General features: G+C 50.1%; 1 protein-coding gene across 13 annotated transcripts in view; it reads left to right on the top strand.

The window, feature by feature from the left end:
• The first annotated feature begins 9,987 nt into the window (after positions 1-9,987).
• PHF21A (PHD finger protein 21A) overlaps positions 9,988-10,779 on the top strand; it is a 130,053-nt gene continuing 129,261 nt past the window's right edge. For 5 of the 13 annotated variants that reach the window (XM_075754528.1, XM_075754507.1, XM_075754522.1 and 2 more), the window contains exon 1: positions 10,045-10,456. The gene's annotated coding sequence lies outside the window, so the exon portion shown is untranslated. Of the gene's footprint in view, positions 10,457-10,779 lie in introns of all 13 variants that reach the window. The other 8 variants (XM_075754529.1, XM_075754516.1, XM_075754526.1 and 5 more) reach the window with 5 other exon arrangements.

Below are 10,779 nucleotides of genomic sequence, written 5' to 3'. Positions count from 1 at the left end.
ACCACAACCCCCATTCCCCATCCCCCTGCGCCGCTGAGGGGGAAGAGGGAGAGAATTCAGGAGTAAAGTTGAGTTTGGCAAGAAGAGGGTTGGGAGGAAGCTGTTTTAAGATTTGGTTTTATTTCTCATTATCCTACTCTCATTTGCTTGTTAATAAATGATTTTTTTTTTCCTAAGTTGAGTCTGCTTTGCCCGTGATGGTAATTGGTGAGTGATCTCTCCCTGTCCTTGTCTCGACCCAGGAGCCTCTCATTATATTTTCTCTCCCCTGTCCAGCTGAGAAGGGCAGCGATAGAGCGGCTTTGCTGGGCACCTGGCCTCCAGCCGGGGTCAACCCACCACAGCACCTCAACAGAAAGCGTAGTTCTTCATACACATTTGCCAAGTGGTTTACAAACAGATGTCCTCATGTCTGGAAATAAATCCTCAAGACTGCCATGTTTTCAGAACTCTTCCCTCTCCACTTCCTCTTCCTCCTCCTCCTCTTTGTAGCGGTGGCCCCTAGTGGGAAGCTGCTGGGTGGGTTGACCCTAGTCTCCATCTCTCCAGGGAAGAAAGAGGCTGGCTGGGATGGGTGTGTGTCCGGGGGCAGCTGCAAACCCACCACGGGGGCCCAGCAGAGCCACACCGGGCACCACCGGGCACAACCGGGCAGTCTCCCAGCCGGCTTCTGCCTGGCGCCGGCTGTCTGCAAACAGAATTTCAAGCGGTGGAGAGATAGGATGCTGTTTTGGATTGTAGAGACGTGTAGCACAGTTCCTCCACGGCCTTCAAACAGCCCCCTTACGTGATTCCTGTTCGCACAATCTGTTTTTATTAAAAGATAAACTGCCTCCCATTCCAATAAATGTGATATGAATGACAATGTAAGGCCTGTTTTCATTCTCAGAAGAAAAAAACCCAACCCACAGTACAAGAAGTTTCACTCTATTCAAGTAAAGAGCAAAGTCTATATGTTATCGGCACACATGAATAGAGAAGAAGCCTCTTGCACTGATTATTTTTCTCCTCCACCAAAATATTACCACTTCCTTTATTCCTGAACTCATAAAAGTGACAATACTGAAGGAGACCAAAGATGCATCATCTAGCCCAGCCTTTTTCTGATAATGTCCTGACTCAGGTAATTAAGGAGGACTGTAAGAAATGGGGTGCATCCAAAAGGATCTTCCTCCTGGAAGCCTCTGGCTATCAGTGGTAAAAGGGCTGAGTCAGATGTGGCATCCTTCAGTAGATTTGTTTCACGCCTGTCTGAACCCATTTATACTTTCAGGCTCCATGAAATCTTGCAGCAATGAGTTCCAAACGTAATTACGCATTGAGTGAAAAAGTATTGGGTTTTGTTTGGTTTAAACATTGTCTAACCATTTCACTCAGTGCCACTTACTCTTGCATCTTGAGGAATGGTGAGCAATCGCTCCCTATTCTCCTTCTCCATGCCACTCGCCACCTAGCAGGTCTCTTGTGTTCCCTCTCAGTTTTCTCTTATTTCAACTGAAAAGTCCTAGTTCCTAAGTTTGGGGGTTTTTTCTCAAGGTGAAAGTTATTCCCCTTCCCTTTTGTTGCCTTTCTAATTCTAGCTATCTTTTTTGAAACAACATCCTTCAGCATGGTCTGTGGGGTTGGGCTTGTGATAAATAGGCAAAATACAAGGTTCCATTGAATTTTATAGACTTGGGATAACTCCCAACTCCTTGTTTAACTATCTGGCTGATGGCAAGCACCGAGTCGATGGTTTCAGGAGCCCCACTGGTATTACCAGTGAGACTAAGGTGAACAGGAACTTTGCAATGTTTTCAAACTATCATAGGCTTTTACTCAAATTCACTATGGTATTTCCAAGTCCACTGTGAGAGAATCTAATCAAATTATGTCATGTTTCCACCTGATTCCCTAATAGAGTTTTGAAAGAAACAGCCTTTTCATTCTGTCCCTCCTAGTGAGAGAAAAATGTTTATCCTTACGTGTACTATTCATATAGGGAAGCGATACCAATGGGATTTGTGAATATATTGACATTATCTAACTGTCTTTTAGCTGAAAAGCATAATGTTGGTGTATCTTACTGTTATTAATCAATTTTGAACACAAAGAATGCACAAACAGGCTTAATTGCCAAATTCCCTAACTCTTGAGTGATATATTTTGCAACTTGCCTATCACTCAAACAACAGAAGATTTGAGTGGAAGATATTAAAATCAATTACACATAAAATATCTGTGTACACCTCTCTCTCCACACATGTGTCTCTGAATTTATGATGCGGTAGATGTATTGTAAGACACGACTAAGTAAAAAGGGCATTGTCTCACTCTGCAGATGCCTTCCATGTCCGTCAGGTTTACTGACTCTTTTTTGATCTTCGCTTTCCCCCTTCCCACTCTGTTCAAAACGCAGCTGCACTCAACTCCGGATTATCTGAGAAAGTGGCAAGACAAGATAACGCAGCCAAAGCAGAAACCCAGAAATAGCCAGACCTGCCCGGGAAGCGCAGAGACGTGGGTGTCACGCCACAGGGACGGTGACCCCAGAGGATGCGAAGGGCAGGGGGCCACAGCTCCTCAGAAGCTGCAATGCCGTGTGGCACGGCGCTGTGTGAGCACAGCAGCGCTGCCACCAACCCAGCTAGATCAGCATCGGTCACCTCGGGGGTACCTGCACCCACGACACACTTAATCCCAGATAATCTGGAGTTGACTATTTATTGCTAGGCCATGAAAACACAGCCTGAATCCCAGCACTGGCACTGGCCTCTCTGTCCACCGAGTCATCGTTAACTCTCTTATTCTCGCGTGCAAAGCCAGGCACAGCTCCGCTCCTGGATTCCACCTCCCCATCCCTCCTTCATAGCAGTTGTTTCACAGCTGCTCTCCCCTCCACTGTCCCTGTCCCTGTGCTGGGCTACTTTTCAGTACAGTTAGGGCAGGACAACATGTAATAAATACATGGGATTCCAGTAGTTTAATACTTCCCAAAGCTTACCACTTCTGCACTGCTCTCAAACACTGATATTCTTCTTGCTATATCATTCTGTAGGAGAAGATGCTGCTCAGCTGGTAGTCCCAAACTGGCAGATCAACTACATGCATAGTTAAATACTTCAAGAGAACTGAATTGCTTTTTAGGTGCTCCATCCACTCAAACCCCAGGCTCTTTAGGTATCAAATGGGGTCAAAGTTATGCAAATATTTTGAAAACCACAATCAGTACATATATTTGAAGTACTTCACATCCTGAAATTATCATCATCACCTAGTTTTCCTAAGGCACCTTGTTTCCCCACCCCTCCCCTGTAATGCCCTTTTAAACAGTATGTTCCTTGGGGCAGGCTCTGCTTTATCACATCTCTCCTGCAAGGTGCCAAAACGACCATTAACACCTAAAAGAACTAAAAAGGCATGACGTCCTGTCTACTGGTGGTGTACCCTTTATAGGAACGGACATTTTTTTGTAGACGCTGTTTGCCGCAATGTCTGATCTCTGTGCATGTGGGAGGTCTACCTGTTGAGATGTCTATATGCCTCCATTGCAGCCTGGTAGTTGCCATCACGGTCTACGGTTTGTGCCCTTGGTTTCCCATTCTGCACTTCTATTTGCTTATCAGGTTAGTGACACACTGAAACGCTCCGTTACAAAAGTTGTCACTTCCTTGAAAACTTAGCGGTTCCATTTCCATCCACAGCTTTCCAGTTCTACTAAACTTTCTCCCCTCCAAGCTCCTCAAAAAGAAAAGTGAGAGAACTTTGCCGAAGTCATCTGGAAAAGGGTATTTTGATGGAGACTAGATATCCCTAATCACTAGTGGTCCAACAAGCTCCAGCTGAAGAATTTAGTGTGGTGACTAACATTACAACAAATCAGCCTGAATTAGGAGGCATTACGTTGTTTAACAAAAAGGGTAGTGAGCCAAAAAGATCCTCTTTTACCTGATAATGGAGCTGCAATTGCTCCTAGGATACTTCATACTGCTGGCTTAGAAATGAGAAACTGTTCCCTGGACCGTTTGCATCTTGCCACACAATTTTTAGCTCATTGTGATTCTAAAGAGTGTACGGGATCCGTAAGCATGCTTAGTCAGCCTGGCCAGCCACCTGAGAGCCATGAGCAATGTCCCTTTTATGACTGCTCACATCTACTTAAAGAGAAAAGATAAAAAAAGGGGCAAGGAACCCCATTCCTCTTGATTCCCAGAGACAGCATTGCTGCTCAGATCTTCCTTCAATCTAGAAGTGGCCAGACCACCAGACCGTCTGAAAGCAGATGCATCTCCAGAAGCAGAGCAATGGCTTGTGAAGGGTAAGGTACACTCTGGCCTCCCCAAATTGCAGGTCTGATACAGAATTACTAGTTGAAATAGCCAGCATTTTGCTGGAGGTCAGCAAGGATCTGATAAGGAGCCGCCAGCCTTCCTGACTTTACATACCGAAACCTTAACATGACTGAAACACTGAGGGCAGCCAAGGAAGAAGAGCTCTGGGAGCTGCTGGCAGGTACGAGAAGGTGGCGGGTTCTCACAGGTCCTCCCCGCTCTCTGGTGCAACAGGCCAGGCTACCCCCTCTGAGCTACAGTCCTCTACTTTCTGTATAAAATAACCAGCATCTCCAGTAACCAAAACAGTAAGCGATCAGGGGAAGAGAAAGCGAGACAGAGTCATCTTTTCAAGGCTAACCTCGGAAGAGCTCGCGTCCCCAGTGAAATCCCACTGGAGAAATGATGCTGTGCTGCGCTGACATGCCTTCCCTGGCTCTGCTGCTGGGGGCAGCCTGGAGAACATGAACTTTGCAAAACGAACAGGGCAGCCCGAAGGCTGAATTACCTTTCCTGGAATATAGATCCCAGGCAATGCACTCCTATAGATGTTTTTAGCTCACCCAGTCAACCGCTGCCTTCCAGGCAGAACATCAGAAGAGCAAGATTTGCGGTTGCACCGCTCCCGGCTGGACTGACTGAGAGCTGCCGAGCGAGCAAGTCCTTTTGGATGAGCTGGGGTAAGCAGGGGCCTGCTTCATTGGCTGCTGTAAGCAGTAGCCCCTATGTAAGGCAATAATCCACGGTTGAAGTTTTGTGTTAAGCAACACGGTTTGTACTTAGGCTGATGTCCTGAATGGCGAGCATCTCCTGTGCATCACGTTTTCAGGCTCCATTCCCAACTGGTGGTCTAAACCGTCTGCCTAATTTTCCTTATCATCTGGAAGTGAGTGATGCCCTGTCCTTCCCCGACCCTGGGAAAGAGGAAGGTATTTGTTGCAGAAGCAGCTCTTTGCCTGGCTCCTGCTGAAGAGATAACCCTGTGCTCAAACACCGATGAGAAAAACAGGCTGGTTCCCGACTGTTTTCTTAGGCTGGGGTATGTCTTGCCTGAAATGGTCTTGTGGCTTTCTCTTTTAAGCACGGCTGCACAGGCTGCCTCCCCTCTTATTTGCAGCCATCCAGCATCCCTGCCAAAAGCACAGTGAAAATCAGCAATAGGCAAGTAACTAACTCCTGGTTTATTTTTTAAGGCAGTTTTGTTGCTGAAAACCAGAGGAAGTGCTACGTGGCTGCTACGTGGCTACTCCGCTGTCAACTTAACCTGTGACCTGTAGGTTAGGAGCCTTTGCGCTCGCTGCTAATTCCTTTTAACATGAATTGCTACAAGACCATTTCTGCACGTTAACTAGCATCTTCTCGGATTTGGCTCTAAGTATTCTCAGCAAACAGCACTGTAAGATGGGCTGGATATAGCAAAGCTAGCACGTTATGATGTAACTAATTATTTTGAACACTTATTACAATAATTGTCAGTAATGACAACTGGTTACTCTTGAGACACCCCTGCATTAATACTTTACATGGACCGTGCTTCTTTCTCCAAAATTCACCCAAACTGATGAAACATCATCGAACGAGAAACATCATCATTAAGCAGCTGCTTGCAAATTCTCATCGAAAGCCTGTTGATTTTTGTGAGTTTTCCACTCATTTCGGAGAGGCTTCGGATTTGCCCTGTACTTGTCAGTGCTCTTAGGAAACAAACTTGGCAAAGGGGATGGGGTGAGTATCCAGGGTGATGTGATCAGGCAGAAAGGAAAATCTGGACAAACCAAACTATGACTTTTGACGAGCAGCACGAAGACCACATTCGGAGGCAGAGGTGGGGAGGGCAACTTTGTGCACACTCAGAAAGCAAAGGAGGGATTTTTTTTCCCTAGGCTTCTAGCAAGGTTTCCTTTCACTGCAAAGAAAGCGTGAAGCCAACAAACAAAAGCAGCCAGTTTATTCAAGCATTTAGCTGCGCATCGGACGGTACCGTTGCTTCCAATTTTGTAGATGAAACCACTTCTAATGCTACTAGAAGGTGAACGCTACACACATACCTATGGAGACCCTTTTTGCTGACGTGGAAGCAAAGCTAAGCAGCACGGAGGCTGGGACGACTCCTCTTCATCATCGCAAGTCTCAACAAAGGAGTGGTGCATGTGCGCTGTTTTTAAAGGCAAAACTTTCAGCATGTCTGTGATAATCAGGATCTGTGGCTTTAACTGCGGAGTTCGAGGTATAAAATGGTCTGAGCCACTCTACCCGGCTGTGACCCAAAGATCACCGTGGGTAGCGTGCACTGAATATAACCAGTATCGCGAGATACCCACCAGACTCTGAGTTCTAAGACAAACCATGTAAAATTTCTTTGCACATCTACGGTAACAGCTAATGATTTTTTTTTCTTTGAACTTTGTCCAAAGTTCATCTCTAAAACAAACTTTAGTCAAACTGCGTGTATTGACTCCTCGGCAGAATAAACATGCTGAATCTCTAATAATGCTTTATCACTCGTTCTACCTTCTTTTAACTTGCTTGTTAACCAGAAAGATAAAAACCAGTTGAAATAAACAGGCTTTACTTGGTATTTATTTTTCTGGTGCCTCTATCAAAAACTCTGAAGGACAAAAGCAACTCTGGTCTGATTGTTTTCGGAGTAAGCTGACTCCTCTTCTTGCTTCAAACCCTAACTAAAACTAAAATCCAGGCTGTTGTCTAGGTTGTAACACTCTGCCTCCAGGATTTGAACTGCTGGTAGTAAAAGTTTGTGTGGAGGGGGGCAAAAATCTGAGTATCATCGGGGCTGGGATTTTCAGAGGGGTTTAAAAACTGGTTATGGATTCAAGAGTGGAGGGGTGAGAGGAGGGACGGGGCTGGACAGTCCCCCAGCCCCAAGAGAAATCTCAGCAAACTAAAGTGCAGATCTGACAGTAACTGACCTGATCCCTGTATTACTTATCTATTGAGTGGCTGTAAAGTAGAAAGAAGTATAAAAAGCAAATACGCATTTATTAAAAAAAGTGTCATATTTTTATTATACTAACCGTAACACTTCTTGTCACAGTCTGACATGTTAGAAAACCAACTGTGATGGCTGTTAGATTTTTTGGTAGTCCCGTGCACATGACCTCACCTGTTAACCCATGAATGGTGCATCTATCAGTAATTACTTGATGAGCAACCTTGTATTTTCTGTTTATATTTTTAGTACTCCATCAACCCTGCTGTTCAGAATCATACCTGGCTTGCAAAAGAAAAAACAAAAGAAAAAAAAGAAAAAAAAGGAAAAAAAAGAAGAAAAAAGAGGAAAAAAAAGGGGGGGGGGGGAGGAGAGAGTGCCTCAAAAAGAAAAAGCCAAACAATGTGGCAGTGGAAAAAAAAAAAAAAAAAGGCATTTTTGGATGACTCTATTTGCTTCATACCTTTTCCTTTTTGTGCCTTTAAGGTTTGTGTCTTCAAGCTCATATCTACAAACCCACAGGCTAGAAACTTAATTTAAAAAAAAAATAAACCCGAGTTTCTTGCATAATTGTATGAGTCCAGGAGCTACAGCTTTAAGAAAGGCACCAAATGTTGTAAAGTTCACAATTAAATCACACACAACTTGGCAACCGATGGAAAAAGAAGTAGAAAATTAGCAGTAATTAAATAAAGAATGGCATGGTAGCCCAATTTTTTGACAGTTGAGAGGGAAACTTGCTGTAAATCCCTGCTCACGTTGAGCACACCAGAATCCTCCAGATGATAAAACTGTGCATTACTGCCCAATTACGACGAGTCCCTGAGTTACTCATCATGACTGCTTTATGGATTTAGTTTCACAACATAATAATGAGTTCATCGTGGTTTCCTGAAGCATCTGCAGAGATAATGCAAACACTTACTTTTCTTCCCAACTTGTGAACGTTTTGAAGAAATAAAGTGATGCTAGAGGCTGTTAAAAAAAAAAATAAAAAAAAAAATCGGGTTTTGCATTGCATCAATCCCCGGCTTTCTGTACAAGCTCAAGCAAATTCCGCCGTGCCCAGGACATGTCCCACTGCTTTAGCAATGGTGGCTCTGATATAAAGGCGAGCTTTTAAGTGCTTCTGAGACTCTGGAGACTTTCAGAAGCCAGAGATGCACTGGGGGTGCATGCCATGCCTGTAACTTCGGCTAGTTTATCGCCGGTAAGGACTGACCCTGCACGGGTTGGCTGTTTGGGTTTGGGCAGCGCCCAGCAGCCCATGGTGCTGTGGCTGGAAACTGCGGGGGGAGCGCTGGTCCCCGAGGTGCCTTTTCATGCGGACCCAGTCCCTTCTCTAATATTTTCATCCTAACAGTCGTGTCCCTCCCCCCATAAAATTCACATTTATTTGCCTTTCATGCCAACAGGCACCGCAAAAACGTTAAAATTCATTATATAGAACTTCACTGCTTTGAACCTGCCTATAAAACTTTCTGACTCGCCACGATTTTTTTTTTTCCTTTTAGGAGAGGAATTAAAAAAAGGGAAGAAAAAAAAAGGCAGGAAAAGCTGATGCGCTGCCGTTCCCCGCTGCTCGCACGAAAGCAAATGGCAGCATCGCCCGGCACTGGAGCAGTAAGTTAATAAATAAATAAGCAAACCCCATTGCACGAACGGCAAGGCGGAAAGCGGCGGCGGAGGCCAGCGGAGGAGAGGAGGGGAGGGAAAACCCTCCCCGGCCGCACGGCGAGCGGCTGCGCTATTTCTGCGAATAACATGGCAGGGCCGGCGATGCGCCGGGGAAGGAGAAGGAGGGGAGGGCGGCTCTTCCTGGGCGGGCGCGGGCCCGGCCGGCCGTGGCGCATCAGCCAAGCCCCTCGCATGGGGACGAGGAGGAGGATGATGCCGCGCGTCCTCCCGCCCCGCCGCCGCAGCGGCAGCTTCCTGCGCCCCCCCCATCACTGCCCCCCCGTCACTGCCCCCCCGTCACTGCTCCCCCCCCCCCCGCGGCCCTGTTGCATCAACTTCCTGTGCGGAGCCCCTCGCGGCGGGGCCCCGCGCGACTCCTCCCGCCCGCCCCAGCTTCCTGCGCGCGGCCCCGCGCCCGCCGGGCCGCGCGCCCGCGCGCGCCGCCCGGCCGCGCGCGCCGCCCCCACTGAGCCCCGCGCGCCGGCCGGCCGGGCGGGGGGAGGGGAAGCGGCGGAGGTGGGGGGGTGAGGGGCGCGCGCGCCGGCCGAGCCCCCCCCCCCCCCTTTCACTCCCTCCCTCATTAGCGTCGCGTCCCCCCCCCCCCGGCCGGTAGCGGCGGGGCGGGGCGGCCGCCCGGTGCCCCCCGCCGCCGGCCGCGGTGGCGCCGCTCCGGCAGAGTTTGGTGCCCTACTTCACTCTACTTTAGTTTCACTCACTTTACATCCGGGCTTTTTCCCTAGGCAATGGGGGCCGCAGCACAGCCCGTTCCTTAGGCAAAGGGAAATAAATTCGCCGCACCGACGCGTCAAGTAGTCCCCCTCAGGAGGAGCCGCCGAGCCCGCCCTCCCGCCCTCTCGACTGCCCCCCCCCTCCCCGGCCCGGTCCCGGCCGGTGGCGCCCCGCCGCCGCCGCGGGTTGTGTGTGGGGGGCGTGGGCCCGTCGGCCCGGGCTCTCCCTGCTTTCCCCGCGGGTCTCCGGCGGCGGGCCGGGCCGAGCCGGGGCGGGCGGGGGCGCGCGCGGCGGCGTGTCGGGAGCGCGCCGCAGGCAGGCAGGCAGGCAGGCAGGGAGGCCGGCGGCGGAGGGATCCCGACGAGCGGTGCTGCGGCCGGGCCGGGTGAATGGGATTGAAGAAGAGTTCAGCTTCTCGGCTTGTTTTTGTGTCACAGTTTCTCTCCTCCTGCGCCTCTCCGGCTTCGTGCCTCCCTCCCCGCCCGCCCCCTCCTCCCCGCCGCAGGAGGAGCCCCCCGCGGAGAGGGGGAAGGAAAAGGACCCCACAGAGGCGAGAGCGAGTGAAGAGGAGGAGGAGAAGGGAGCAACCTACCATCTTCCACTCCCCGCTTAGCTTAAAGAAAGTGAGAGGAGGAGAGAGAGAGAGGCGCCCAGAAGAGGGGGACAGGGAGGCCCGGAGGAGCGGCGGCGCCGGCACCCTCCCCCTATGAAGAAGAGTCCTCCCCCTCACAGAGAGGTCCTGCCAGGGGGACCCCGGCCGGCCCGCAGCAGCACCGCCGCCGCCAGCAGGGTGTAGTATCCCACCTTTCGGATTCGCCTCCTCCTCCCTGCCCCCCCCCCCCCTTGCCCCCCCGGGCGCCGTCCCCCTCCCCCTTCCCCCCCGCGCCCCCCGCCGCCGCGGGGCTGGGGGCGCCGAGGATGGCGGCGGCTCGCCCCACACTCTCTGGCCAACTTGGCGATGAGGAGCAGCAACTTCGCCGCGGCCCCCGGCCCCTCCCTCGGGGGGGGTGGGGGGGAAGAGCGAAGCGTCCCGGGGCGCCGCCGCGGCCCCCCGGCCTCCCCGGCGGGCGCCGGCAGAAGTTTGCGAGCGGGAGCGGGAGAGGTGGAGGAGGG

Source organism: Balearica regulorum, chromosome 5, assembly GCF_011004875.1.
Source record: "Balearica regulorum gibbericeps isolate bBalReg1 chromosome 5, bBalReg1.pri, whole genome shotgun sequence".
Classification (NCBI taxonomy): Eukaryota; Metazoa; Chordata; class Aves; order Gruiformes; family Gruidae; genus Balearica; species Balearica regulorum.
This window is presented reverse-complemented; position numbering and strand designations above follow the sequence as displayed.